We start from the raw sequence: 14,814 nt of genomic DNA on the forward strand, positions 1-14,814 counted from the left end.
TAACAAATATACACTGGAAGGTTCTCAGTCATTCCGTTTTACAATATATCTTTGGGGATGCTCTTTCGGTAAGGTTTTAAGGAATTGCGGTTACTGTAAAATGCTACATTATTTTAGTGGGAAGTTATTTCCCAATTCTGGGGTTGGAAAAGTGTGTAGGTCTTTGAGTATTTGTTGGATAAATTGTTGAATTGAACTAAATTTCTGCAGATGTAGTCATTTACAGATACTCCTATTCAGAAATTTTTCTTCCTATGAAGACAACATTAGGGATATTAATACATAGGGATCTACATTAAAAACTATAGGAAGAGAAAAATGAAAATGTTTAAAACACGTTATTGGAGTTACAAATGAAGAAAATGTAGGAAAGATAATATGTAATGAGATAATGGCTGATGATTTCCCAGAATTATTGAAAGGCATGAATCTTCAGATGTAAGAATAATAAAAATTCCCCAGCACAGTAAAGAAATAAATTGACATCTAGACATATCATAGTGTCTTGAAGATCTTAAAAGTAGGAAGAGATAAAAGAGTTGCCTATACACAAATTACTCTTAGGTTCTCAACTTTTAATGAGCCCCAGAATCACCTGGAAATTTAGTAAACAAATTTGTAGAAGTGACTCTACCACTTCAAGGTTCTGATTCAGTTGGTATAGGGTGGAGTCTGAGACCTTATTTCTAACAAGCCCCATAGACCATACTTTTGGGTGCCACTACTGGTGTGAGAGCTGACTTCTCAACATCAACAATGGAGGCCCTAAGATGGAGAATAATGTTTTCAAAATGCTGAAAGAAAAAAATTGTCTATCTGGTAATATATATCTAGTTAAAATTGCATTCTAGAATAAGGGCAAAATAAAGACATTTTCAATAAACAAATATTTCAATAAATAAATATTAAAGGAGCTTCTGAAGGACTTACTTTAGGAAGAAGAAAAGAGAAACCAAAGATGTGTCTGAGATACAAGTAGGAATGATGAGCAAAGGTTAACATATGGGTAAATCTAAAATGTTGAGTCCGTGGCGCTGGCCCGGTGGCGTAGCAGTTAAGTTCGCATGCTCCACTTCGGCGGCCTGGGGTTCGCAGGTTCGGATCCCGGGTGCAGACCGATGTACTGCTTGTCAAGCCATGCTGTGGCAGCATCCCATGTAAAGTAGAGGAAGATGGGCACGGTTGTTAGCCCAGGGCCAATCTTCCTCGACAAGCCTTCCTCAAGGTTAATCTTCCTTACAAAAATAAATAAATAAATAAAAATAAAATGTTGAGTCTATGACAAAAATATTTAACTTTGCAGGTGAAAAATTAAGATACAATAAGAAATGGAGTAAGAATGTCTTACTAAGAGTTGAATGATTTTAGTTAAAGTTTTCTGAGATATTTTACAGTGGTCTCCCCTTATCCATGGTTTCACTTTCCTCAGTTTCAGTTACCTACAGTCAGCTGTGGTTTGAAAATATTAAACAAAAAATTACAGAAATAAACAATTCATAAGTTTTAAATTTCATGTCATTCTGAATAGTGTGATGAAATCTCTCCCTGTCCTGCTCTGTCCTGCCTGGGACATGAATCATCCTTTTGTCCAGCGTATCCACACTGTACATACAGTACAATCAGATATTTTGAGAGACTACATTCACATAACTTTTAAACAGTATATTGTTATAATTGTTCTATTTTATTTTTATTGTTGTTAATTTCTTACTGTGCTGAATTTATAAATTAAACTTTATCATAGGTATGTATGTAGAGGGAAAAATATAGTATATATAGGGTTCAATACTATCTGTGGTTTCAGGCAGGTCTTGGAATGTTTCCCCTGTGGATAACGGGGGACTACTGTACTTAAAGAAAAAAAGTGGAGTATAGATGCTGGGATCCATCTCCAGAGATTTTTATTCAATTGGACTGGAGTAGGGCCTGGTCAATAAGTGTGTTTTGAAAAGCTCTTGGTGATTCTAATGGACACCCAGAGCAGAGACTAGTGCCCTAAAGAGTAGGACAAAAAATGGAATCAATCAAAAGACAAAAAGGAAGGGAGAGAAAAAGCATAAAAATAGCAGGACATATAGAAAACACAAAATAGGACAATAGAAATATTTTCAATTGTATCGCAATAAAAATAGATATAAATGGACCAAACTTGCCACTTAAAGGAGAGTGTCAAATTAGATTATGAAATCAGGATTCTCACTAGGGGCTGCATCTGGGATGGACTCTGCAGGGCTGGATGGCAGAGGCCATGGTGGGGAGAGCAGCCCCCACTCCTGCCCGGGGCCTGTCACTAGGGGTCAAGTGTCGCTTTGCTCATGACAGGAAGATTTTCCAGGTCTGCATATACGTCCAGCAAGACTTCTGCTTCCACAGACATTGATACAGCTATCAGCACCCACAGCCCCTGGTCACTTGGAGTGGAGACCCCACCATTTGGAGCCATTTGTCGCCCTGCTAGGGCCTCACTTGGGGCTGACCTACAAGGACTCTGGGCCTACCTAGCTGCCCTCTGCAGCTATGGGTTGGGGCTGGGCTGGGGCCTGCCAGGACATGGAGCCTGGCCTGGAGGAGCTGGCCAGCAAGGCTGAGGAGGTTGGTGGCAGTTCCTGAAAGTCCCTGTCTCCATCATCTGCTGACGGTGATCACAGCTGTTCTTCATGGCCCCACTTCAGAGTCTGGGCCTTGATAGGGAGCAGGACAGGAGGGATGTCGTATGTGGCACCGGCATGGACAAGGTATGGGACAAGCCAGAGGCCAAGTGGATCTTTGGTATCCTGCCCAACTGCACCCATGCCCACTTCCTGGGCTGCCTGGGCACCTGGCAGGAGAGCCCACAGGACTTCCTGCTGGATGTCATCAAGGCCTCTGCCCAGTGCCACATCCATTCCAGTACATCATCCCCGACAAATTCTAGGTGAGCAAGGGGGCAGAGAAGGAGCAACTCGTCAGGAACTTCAAGGCTCAGATCAGCCAGATTCAATGCCAGTTCTTCATGTGGGGGAATGGCCACTGCCCCTTCAAGTCTGACTGCATTTACCTGCACCAGCTCTCAGCTAAGCCTGTGAGCTCTGGTTCTACCTTGCCTGAGAGTGTGCAGCTGGCCTTTGGAAGTGAAGTGCTGGGCCCAGCAGTGTTCTTAAGGGGTGCTAAGTTGGAGGACAAAGTGTTCTTCACAGACTGTGCCCTGGCCATGGCCTTCTTGGGTTCAGAACTCCTACTGGATCCCAACAGAACTTATCATAGCCTGCTGTAACCAGAGGATCAACATGTGGGGGACAGGGCTGAGGGGGAGGGGTTGCTAGGTGGTAAGTCTTTTCTCTTTTGGGGCCTAGTTGGGGATGAAAGTAGCAAGCCCTCTACCCCCATGAAATGCAACGTTGACACAGCTAGGGAACATGCGGAGGGGTGGAGGGCTCTCAGGAAAGAGGAAGCGTTCTCAATCTCTTGCCAGGGACTTGGTTTTTAACTTTGCTCTTTTGTAGAAGGATTGTGAAGAAAACCAATAAAATGCACCAAAGCCATCAAAATAAATAAATCCATCAGTTCTATGCTGTTTATCAGAGACATATCTGAAAAAAATAGGAACACAGATGATAAAACAATGGAAAAATATACTAAGTATATTAGTTTTGTAGGGCTGCTATAACAAATTACCACAAACTAAGTAACTTAAAACAACAGAAATTTATTCTCTCACAGTTCTGAGGACCAGAAGTCCAAAATCAAATGTCGGCAGGGTTGGGTCCATCTGGAGCCTTTGAGGGGGAATCTGTCCCATGCCTCTCGCCTAGCTTCTGGTGACTGCCAGCAATTCTTGGCATTCCTTAGCTTGTAGACCCATTACTCCAATCTCTGCCTTCACCTTCATGTTGTCTTCCCCTGTGTCTCTGTGTCAAACCTCCCTCTCCTTCCTCTTGTAAGGACACCGGCCATTAGTTTTAGGGTCTACTCTAAATCAGGATGATCTCATCCTGAAATGTGTAACTTAATTATGTTGGCAAAGACTCTATTTTCAAATAAGGTCACAGTTATAAGTACTGGGGATTAGGAGTTGGACATGTCTTCTGGGAGGGGACAGTATCCAATCCACCATAGTCCAGCCTCTGGCCCCCCAAAATTCATGTCTGTCCCATGTGCAAAATACGTTCATCCTATTCCAACATCCCTCAAAGTCTTAACTCATGCCTGCATCAACTCTAAACCCTAAATCTCATCTAAATAACATTAACTCAAAAAGTCCAAAATCTCTTCATCTAAATCAGATATGGGTAAGACTCGGGATATGATCCATCATGAATCAAAATTCTCTCCATCTGTTGACCTGTGAACTAGAAAACGTATTATCTGCTTCTAAAACACAATGGTGGGACAGGCATAGGATAGTTCCCCAATCCAAAATGGAGAAATTGGAAGGAATAAAGGGGTCATTGGTCCCAAGTAAGTTCAAAACCCAGGAGGGTTTTGGAGGGTTAATCCTATTAGGTTTCAAGGCCTGAGAATATTCTCTGTGGCTCAAGGTTCCACCTTCTGGGCCCACAGAGGGTATGTGGGCTCCTCTGTGGTCTCCTGCTTCTCTGGCTTCTGTGTCTGTATTTGTAGCTCTGCCCTTGGAGTCATTCTTTCTTTTTCTTAAGTGGTAGCACATGTTTGTAGCTGTGTAGCTACATTTCCTGCTTGTAGAATTTTGGGAGTCTGACAACCTTCTTTCATTTCATCAGGTCTCTTTCCCTTTTAGTTAGCAATGTTTCTGCTGGTATAATAGTCTTAAAAATCCTGTGGGCCTGTGGTATATATCATGAGGAGTCATACTATTAAACAAGAAGCTCCACTATAGATCTTTCCTGGGTAACCTCATCTCTATTCTTGGCTTCTGTTGAGATGGTTGATTGGATCCATGAATCACATGCCAAATCTCTTCAGCAAAAGATTGGTCATCCACACATTGGCCCCCTCTCCACACCTTGTATTCAACTAATAACATGTCTTTATAATATATAAAACAAAAACTTGACAGAATTACCAAGAGATACGAGCAATCGGCCTTTAGAGTGGGGGATCTTAACATACTTCTCACAGTAATTTTTAGATAAATCAGAAAAAAATTGTTAAGTGTAGAGAAAATCTTAGCAAAATTAACAAACTAGATTTAATAAATAAATATAAACTCCTGAACCCAACAGTTAAAGGTCATACTTTTTTTCTTAAGTGGAACAGGGATGAATATTGACCATAGTGAAAATATGTGAAAATTTAAATGAAAGTGAGAAATAATTTTTGGTATATTATATCATTTTGTAATATATATTAGAATTTTTATAATTATTTATCATAACTAGTTCAAGAAATGGAATCCTTGACTATGCCTATAACTTTAAAGAAATAGTTAAAATTTTACCCACTAAATAAATATTAGGCCTAGAGAGTTTTAAAGTAAAATCTTTCACCACATTCAAGGAGTAGATAATTCAAGAAATAGATAACTGCTCCGTAGTATAGAAAAAGAGGAGAAATTATTTAAATACTTTATGACCTAGTAAAACCTTGATACTCAATTCAGAAAATATAAAAGTTACAGACTAATCATACTAATGAAAATAAATGTGAAATTTCTAAATAAAATATCATCAAATAGAATCATGCAGTATATATAAAAGTAATATCTAGTAATTAAGTTATATCATCTTTGCAGAAATTTGTACCTATATATAAGAAAATATATTACTTTAATTCACTACATTAAGATTGATGAAGAAAACATATGATCATCTCAATAGATTAAAAAAATGCATAAATTTCAACATATTTTCAAGCTAAATCTCTTAGCAAACTAGGAATAGAAGGGAACTTCATTAACCTGATAAAATGTATCTACCAAAAACCTGCAGCAAATATCATTCTTACTGGTAAATCATTAGAAACATCTCCTTCAAAATCAGGGTGGGACATGGATGCCCGCCATAACAGCATCTTTTCAACATTGAATTGGAGGTCCCAGTCAATAAATAAGAACGCAGAAAATGATATAAAAGATGTAAAGATAAGAAAGAATGAAGTTATAATTACTCATAGATAATGGTTGTCTACATTAATAAAGAGAAAATCAAGGCACGTGATTTTAATTAAGAGAAATCAGCAAGCTCACTAGATAAACATATTATATTTAATGAACACATATATTCGTTATAAAAAATAAATTGCATTCTATACACCAGAAATAATATTTTTAAAATATGATTAAATAAAATATGCCATTTAAAATAGCAACAAAATATGAAGAATTAGAAGTAAATGAGACAAAAACATGACCATGACTCTAGAGTGTTTGTACTAAGTCAGAGTGTACTTGCTTATGTTAAGATTTATAACATGTAATCCATCATTGTGTAATTATCTCCTAATTATTTGCTTAAGATTGGTTATCTATCCAAATAAAACTTTCTCCATGTCAGGAATTGTGCCTTCTGCTTGTCACACTATCCTATTCAGTAATGTGCAATACTAAGACATTAAAAAAATGAAGTTACTGGGGCTGGCCCAGTGGCCTACTGGTTAAGTTTGGCACTTTCTGCTTCAGCAGCCCAGGTTTGGTTCCTGGGTGTGGACCTACACCGCTCGTTGGTGGCCATGCCGTGGTGGCAACCCACATGCAAAATAGAGGAAGATTGGCACAGATGTTAGCTTAGGGCGAATCTTCCTCAAGCAAAAAACAAACAAACAAACAAAAAGTTATTATTTTGAGAAGTTTTGAGTATGTTAATCCAATTGAGTTTGTGCATGTATGGTGAAAAATAGTGGAACAAAAACAAATTATCCAATGTTTTGGGCACAATCTTTCTATTATATTATACACAAGTTGTTTGGAAAGATAGCCATACCTCTGCACATCACTCAAAGATATCTGAAAAAAAAAATAGGTTAATATAAATATAGTGGTTAACATAGGGTGTCTAAGATCAGTAAACAGATTGAACACGTGCACAGATATGTAACCAAATGCTATTTGGAGTCCACCTGGAGTGCACAACAATGACAAACGCCTCCACTCTCTCATATATAACCTTTAATAGTAGGCTTTTTTGATTATGTCTAGACTTTTTATAAGGTCTAAAGCCTTGCCTGTGAGGATTGATGTCTTTAATACTTTAGTTTCTTCATTAAACAGAGTTTTGGGAATAGAGGTTATATTAAAAATGAACTTCCTTCAACTGATAATGAGAAATTAGTGGTTTTGGTTTCTGTTTGATTTTTGCTAAGCTGTTCTCCTGTCATCTCAAGTAGAATGAAAAATTTCGTGAAGGTGACAAGTGAGATAATCACTTTAGTTTGGTGTGAATGCTGTGGATTGTAATTAGAAATGTAAAAATTATTAGTCTAGGGAAAAAAATGAGATTGATTTTCCTCTTGTGGTCCTCTCCTCTTGGTTTCTCTGAGATTTTGAGATCTTGGAAAGGATGGTCCAGGTGTTTTTGGGTTCTCTCCCAGACCTGTGGTGTTCAATGCTTCTCTTCTGTTTTTGGGGCTGAACTAAAAGCCACCAGGATGTTGAACGTATTTGACTGCCATCTCATGAGAGTGGATAAAAGGCATCTTTGCTTGAAGTTAGTTATGTCTATGGCTCTTCGTTAGAACAGTTTGTCCTGGAGAACTGCAGCAGCCCCTTGGTGGCTAGCAGGTCCTGGCCAGCTTGGGGAGGTAGAGAGGCAGATGGGCATTGAAGGCACAGAGACCTTAAAACTGCATAGTGCCTGGCTGGGATTCTCCCATGGAAGCAGCCATGGTGGAGAGGGGGCAGAAGGGCTTGGCCTGATCAACACATCATTGCTCTTTTTTCCCTCTTTCTCAACCTCCACTGCAACATGAACTTTTGAATTGCTTTTCAAAGGTCAAGACTTACATATGGGACTAATCTACATAGGAATGATGGTTAAAATTGTGAAAGTGAAATATCTAATAAAAGAGAAGAGAATCAAGGACACATCTAGGGTGAAGGAGGAGGAGAAGAGGAATCCATGTGAGAGTCTGAAAGGGTGTGCTTGGAAAGGTGGGAGGGAAACAAGGGAGTTGTGGTGTCCTGCAAGGCTAGGAGGAGAGCATTTCAAGAGCTAGGATAGAGCACCTGTGTTGAACGGAAACTGAAAATAAGGCTACTGCATTTGATATCTTGATTTTTTTTTTTTTGATTAGATAACCTTGAGAGAACTGGGGTAACAGTGAAGAAGGTGAAGAAGGAAGCTAAAAGGGGCTGTGGAGAAATGCCTTAATAACAAAATGGCGGCAATACGGGTACATTGCTCACTGGAAGTGTTGGGTGTGAAAGGTTGGAAATATGATGTTAGCTAGAAGGGCACTAAAGTCAGGTGATTTAGGGTAGGGCATCTATGCATATTTCTGGATAGACTGGAAGACTCCACTAAAGAGAGAGGGGTGAATATAATGTTACAAGGAGGACTCAGAGAACAGGCTGGAAGAAGTGGAATCCTTCTAAGTAAATCTTAGAAATGAAGAAACTTCATTTCTTCAATAGAACCTTAGAAATGAAGGAACTCATAAGTGATGGCCCTGGTTTTCTCATTAAAGTAGAGGAGGAAATAATTCTAGCAGGAAGATATTTTATTGCGAGGTGGGGAGTGGGTCTAGGGAAAGCAACAGAGAAGAGGTGACATTTGGGTCTACTTCTTAGGTAGCATCATTTGTCTAGCTATTTCACAACCAACAATGCTCAGTGGTTTGCTTATCAGTGAGCAATAATGTACTGCTAACTCTTCATTATCGAGACCTTTCTACACAGCCCCTTCTGACTTCCTTCTTTGACATTCTGTTACACCAATTACTTCAAGGTTATCTATCATTTATCAGGTACACAAGGATCAGAGAAAGAATATTCAAGAAAAGGAAACAGTATTCACTAAAACAGAGTTGATAAAATGCAGCAAATAGGCCAGTATTGCTAAAGTGTAGGATATTGGGTTGGATGAATGGTTAGAGGTGAGCACAGAAAAATAATCTGAGAGCTCAATTAGGAAGGGAAAGGCCGTACTAAAGAGCTTAGATGTGATTCTCAATGGGGAACTCATGTAGATTTCCTTCCTCAGCTTACAGTGTACGATATTGATTGTGCCGATGGTACACGACAAGGTAGCGTTCTTCAGGGGCTTGGAATGGGAGCTGTGTTGGGGATGGGAGTTGCTCAGTGTGTTGGGGGCTAGAGGTGAGGCAAGAACTTCCCAGATGCTGAGAGTCTCTCTCTACCTCAAGACTATTGGGCTTGTTTTCCAGGGAAATCTTACTCCTTGGAACCACGTGGACCATGAGGTCTACCACCTGGTTGCTGTGGTCAAATTCATACTAACAAATAAGCTTAACAAAGTGGTCATTGAGGGCAGTGGCAGGCCCTGCATCAAGGCAGAGAAGTGGGTGACTCTGGTAAAGTCACAAAAGACTATCTAGTCTTCAGTGTTGTGTAGGACGCTCTTTAGGGACCCTCCAGCACCTGCTCCACCACATTCTTGATGTCATCAGATTTAGCAGTTTTCCCTAGATGGCAGGTCTGATCCATGACAGACTCTTGGCAGTGCCATTGGTTACAAGGATGATACTCTGGGCAGCACCATGACCATCATACCATGATTTTCCAGGGGGGACACCCACAGTCTCTGGGTGGCATTGATGGCATGGACTGTGATTATGAGTTCCTCCATGATGTGAAAGTTTCATGGATGATCTTGGGCAAGATGGCCAAGTGATTGGTGGTTCAGATGGCATTGCTGACAATCTTGAGAGAGTTTTCCTGTTTGTCATAGTTCGCTCCCATTGCACATATGGAGGATCAGCAGAAGTGGTAAAGATGAGGACTGTTGTGGCTTCAACTTCAAGTGACCTCAGCCTTCTCAAAGACAGTGAAGACACCAGGGGACTCCACACCAACGTCCCCCCCATTTGATGTTGGTAGGGGTGAAGCTTAATAGAGATTTTTAGGTTAATATACATAGGACATAACTAATGCGTTCCATGAAGTTGCTCCCTATGATGGGTTCATTGGCAAGTGATGGATGAGGAGCAGAGTTTGCCTAGAGGGCAGGTATGGAGTTGGGCTTGTGGCTGAGGCATAGGATTACAGGGTTATCACTTGGGAAGATTTGTCTGGCCAAGCTTCTCCTAAGTGTTCTCATATAGTTCAAGAGCCTAACAAGAAGCTCAAGTTCACATCAGGATAGGCCTATGGAAATTCTGAGAGCACCAGCCAGAACCAGGTCACCATTCCAATCTGACTGACTTGCAACCCTTTCTTCTGCCTATCCCATTCCTCCCCAAACTTGCCCATCGCTGACCAAAATGCCTGACTTGATATCAGGGGGATTCACTGCCTCTGTCTTGTGCCTTATGCACTTGGAGTTGAAGCTGTATGCCTTGATCTTTCCTGCTTAGCTGGTCATTGCTTAGCTGAGAACGAACTATTCTCAATAGTAACCTGATTATTTTTTAGGTAAGCTGTCTAGCCGCGTGCTCAGTTGGGCGAGCAGTGCAGGATAGGTTGCAGAGAGACCAAACAAAAGACCCGGAGACCGTGAACGAGACATATAGGTTTATTGGGAGTTAATTACAGGGAGATCCAGCGGCGGCCGACTGGACAGAAATGTGCACCCGCAACTATGGATGGAGGGGATTGCTTTTATAGGCAGGGGACACAAAGGCTATGTGCTTGCCAAGAGGGGCTGTCTCTGGTATGACCAGCATTCCTAGGAACAGTAGCTCATGTGGAGGGGCTCTGTGTCCCTTTAAGACGTGATGTTCTTTAAGTGAGATAAGGTAAGATCTGGGCTGGCCAGGCCCTGCATTGTTACAAATCCCAGCAGCTGGGCGTCCTGCCCAGAAGGGAGCCGGAAAGACACATGGCTGCAATGGGCTTGTGGACTTGTGCTGAGCAAGCAAGGCCCAGGCCCTACATAAGTCAAGCATAATTCTTGAAAATTTAAAGGAGTATAAATGATGGCGGTAACAGCCCCCTCCCTGGGGTCTCTCACAAAATAGAGATCACTTATAACGAGGTTCTACCCAATAGATTATACTTCCTCAAACATTTGATGAAGAAATGAAGATTTATGTCTAGCGTTTAACATTATCACTTTGAGTTCCCATACTATCCTTTTGTTTTAAGTTTAAAAAACAGTATATTTTATCAGTTTTGAAATCAACTCTGATTCTTTTATTTATTTATTTATTTTTGTGAGGAAGATCAGCCCTGAGCTAACATCCATGCTAATCCTCCTCTTTTTGCTGAGGAAGACCGGCTCTGAGCTAACATCTATTGCCAATCCTCCTCCTTTTTTTTCCCCAAAGCCCCGGTAGATAGTCATAGATATGTCATAGATGTCATAGATATGTCATAGTTGCACATCCTTCTAGTTGCTGTATGTGGGACGCGGCCTCAGCATGGCCAGAGAAGCAGTGCGTCAGTGTGCGCCCGGGATCCGAACCTGGGCTGCCAGTAGCGGAGCACGTGCACTTAACCGCTCAGCCAAGGGGCTGGCCCCTCAACTCTGATTCTTAAGCAGCTTTGTTCTGTTGCAGTAAGATTTGTACTTTATATCCTAAGTTGGGTGAGAAGTGATGCAGAAAGAGAACATCCTCACATCTAGTCATTAAAAAATTTAATCTTGGGTTTAATCCTTGTAAACAGGTTTCCCAGTACAACACTTAAATGCTACCCAAAGTGTAGATAAAACAAAATATGTTTTGGTCAGGCATAATACATTAGTAAAATGATAGTTTGTGTTATTTTTAAATGAGATAAGAGATGCATGATGGCTGGTAAATTGCCTCTCGTTAAAAAATCACAGAATAAAACTACAACTCCTTTCTAAGTATTTATTTCTGATTTTGTACACTTTTTTGTTTGTTTGTTTGTTTGTTTGTTTTTTGTGGGGAAGATCAGCCCTGAGCTAACTTCCATGCTAATCCTCCTCTTTTTGCTGAGGAAGACCGGCTCTGAGCTAACATCTATTGCCAATCCTCCTCCTTTTTTTTTTTTTCCCCTTTTTCTCCCCAAAGCCCCAGTAGATAGTTGTACGTCATAGTTGCACATCCTTCTAGTTGCTGTATGTGGGACGCGGCCTCAGCATGGCCGGAGAAGCAGTGCGTCGGTGCGCGCCTGGGATCCGAACCGGGCCGCCAGTAGCGGAGCGCCCACACTTAACCGCTAAGCCACAGGGCGGCCCAGATTTTGTACACTTTTGATGTACTTGTCAACCACAGTTATGTTTTCTGAGTTATTGAATAGGAAAGATAAGCAGCTTCATTGGATGAAACAAGCTGTAAACCAATTAAACTTTATGAATAGGCCAACTTCCCTGTTGCATTTTTCTGATAGCTCTTCTTTGAGTTTCATGGGCCCATGTGGTTCTACCACTCTCCCATCCCATCAGCCTTCATTTATTGAAGATTTTGGCACCTAACTCACAGGAGTCATGACTTCCAGAACTCCTGCCGTAGTTGTAGACAATATTAACATTCTGGTGAACAGCCCATCAAGCTTCAACTTGACCTTAACTCACAAAACTTTTGCTTCCATTCTACATGAGCCACCCATCTTCAACCTCATTCTCACCCAGAACTGCTTCATTTTTGAAGTTGGAAACTCCAACATAAAAATAATCTCTGACCACAGCTTCTTAGTCATCCAGCTTTCACCCACCACGCCCCATTGAGTTCTCTAGTCTCTCAAGCTCCTATTCCCCTCATTGCTTCCCTCCCTTCCCTGGCTAGAAGCTTCTCTCCAATTGTTTTCCTGCCTGGGCCTTATTCTCCTCCAGTGGGACCAGCCTTCCAGGTCCTGACCTTGGCCAAATGTAAAATTGACATTTTCTGCCTCTATACCTAGCTACTGAATATTGCTGGAGGAAATCACAAGTTGTCGTTGCCACATATTTTTCCTCCCCAAATCTCCATGAGACCCTCAAAGCAATCCTTTGGTGCTTCTCTAGGGGGCAGCCTCTCACTTTCTTCACAGGGATTATTCACTTTTCCTTAAGTCCCAACTCCCTGCCACCATCTCCTTTCTCACACATGACATTGTCTCATATTTCACAGTTAAAAGCTGAAGCTTTCAGGGGGCCGGCCCCCGTGGCATAGCAGTTAAGTGTGTGTGCTCTGCTGCTGGGGGCCCTGGTGTGGATCCCCGGCACGCACCGGTGCACCGCTTGTCAGGCCATGCTGTGGCGGCTTCCCATATAAAGTGGAGGAAGATGGGCACAGATGTTAGCCCAGGGCCAGTCTTCCTCAGCAAAAGGAAGAGGACTGGCATGGATGTTAGCTCAGGGCTGATCTTCCTCACACACACACAAAAAAGCTGAAACTTTCAGGCATGAACATCTCCACTCTTATTCTTAGGGTCCATGTTTTCCCCACTATACCACTTGGCTGACACACACACTTAGATCTCAATTAGACATAAGGGGACTATGTTAAACCAGGCAGAACCAGGGTCATTATATTAGGATATTGGGAAACATCTTTTTGCAGTTACTTTTTTTAGTTTTACAGGAACAAGCTTTCCATCTCACAGATAATGTGAAATAAACCTGTACTAGGCACAGTGAACCCAATGACATCATCAACAAAGTCTCATTCATGTTTCCAAGACGTTCATTGAATGAGCGAATTAGGTAAATGAATGAACAAATGTGGTAAACAATTCCTGAAGTGAATTGATAAATGAAGAAGTATAAGAAAAATTGTCTGCCCAGAAGGAGCTTATAATATAATTCAGAAACATCTGAACAAGACATTATATAATAAAAATTTTGAACTGTGTGGAATGGAAAATTAGAGATAAGGTAATGTATAAGAAGATGCTAATTATATAGTCTAGGTAGAATAATTCAAATATAAAGTTTTTTTGACTTGTTTTTTTGTTTTTGTTTTTTAATACAAGAGAGATCACAGCCCCCAGCACTGCGTGTTTTATATTCTCAATATATCTCAGGAAAGAAAGAAAGAATGAATATTCTTCATATTGCTAGAAGGTAGGAGTGTTGGACCATGAGGTTTAAGGCAATATAGAAAGAAAAAGGGAATCCCTGCTAGGCAGTAGGGCCAAAGGAAAACCATAAATAGAGACCACTGAGGGAACAGTGAAAATTGCCTCTGGGGAATGACAAGAAGACCAGTTTAACTGGAAGATTAAATGTGATGGGGGGTGGGGGTGGAGGTAGGGGTGGTGCTTGGAAAGGCTGGGCGCAGAAATTTCAACTTAGGGACTAGTTTGTTAGAAATTTACTAATACTATTGGGAACCATGTTGAAGCAAATCCTATGATGGTGCACTCATATTGGAATAAAAACCCTCTTGCTTACGATTCTGTGCTAGGAGCTTGCAAGAGTAAGTCTTGTCTGATCATTAGTAAAGAGTCAATATCCTTAATAATTATTCAACAATCTTGCATATTGTCTGTCAGATGCAAGCTAATGCCCTAAATGTTTGGGAGATATAAAGATGTATTAAAAAACTCTTTTGGTGGGGGAAGGAATGCGTAAGCAGTTGGTAATACATCAACACCTGATTTATGAATATTTCATGCTCAAACGTGGTCACCACTAGGGGGCAAGTTCCCTTCCCTTGTAAAAGGAGCTGCCAGAGGGAAGGAAAAAGTGCTTCCACCAAAGCCAATCAAAGGAAAAATCCCTGATCTGTTTACCAGAGTCACAGAAGGTAGTAAAAGTCTCTCTTTTTGCCAGTGGTAGGTTTAAATAGGTTGCTAACATTAATTGTATTCCCCCATTGAAATAGTGCTGTAAATAATGGTTAGGTTTGGCAGGA

General features: G+C 41.0%; 2 pseudogenes; one reads left to right on the forward strand and one right to left on the reverse strand.

Annotated features, from left to right (window-relative positions):
* The first annotated feature begins 2,217 nt into the window (after window positions 1–2,217).
* LOC147916164 (uncharacterized) lies at window positions 2,218–3,253 on the forward strand (annotated as a pseudogene).
* Window positions 3,254–9,093: 5,840 nt separating this feature from the next.
* On the reverse strand, window positions 9,094–9,811 carry LOC147916165 (glyceraldehyde-3-phosphate dehydrogenase pseudogene; annotated as a pseudogene).
* Window positions 9,812–14,814: the final 5,003 nt, after the last annotated feature.

This window comes from Ceratotherium simum, chromosome 10, assembly GCF_057802395.1.
Source record: "Ceratotherium simum simum isolate JZ-2026a chromosome 10, ASM5780239v1, whole genome shotgun sequence".
Taxonomy (NCBI): domain Eukaryota; kingdom Metazoa; phylum Chordata; class Mammalia; order Perissodactyla; family Rhinocerotidae; genus Ceratotherium; species Ceratotherium simum.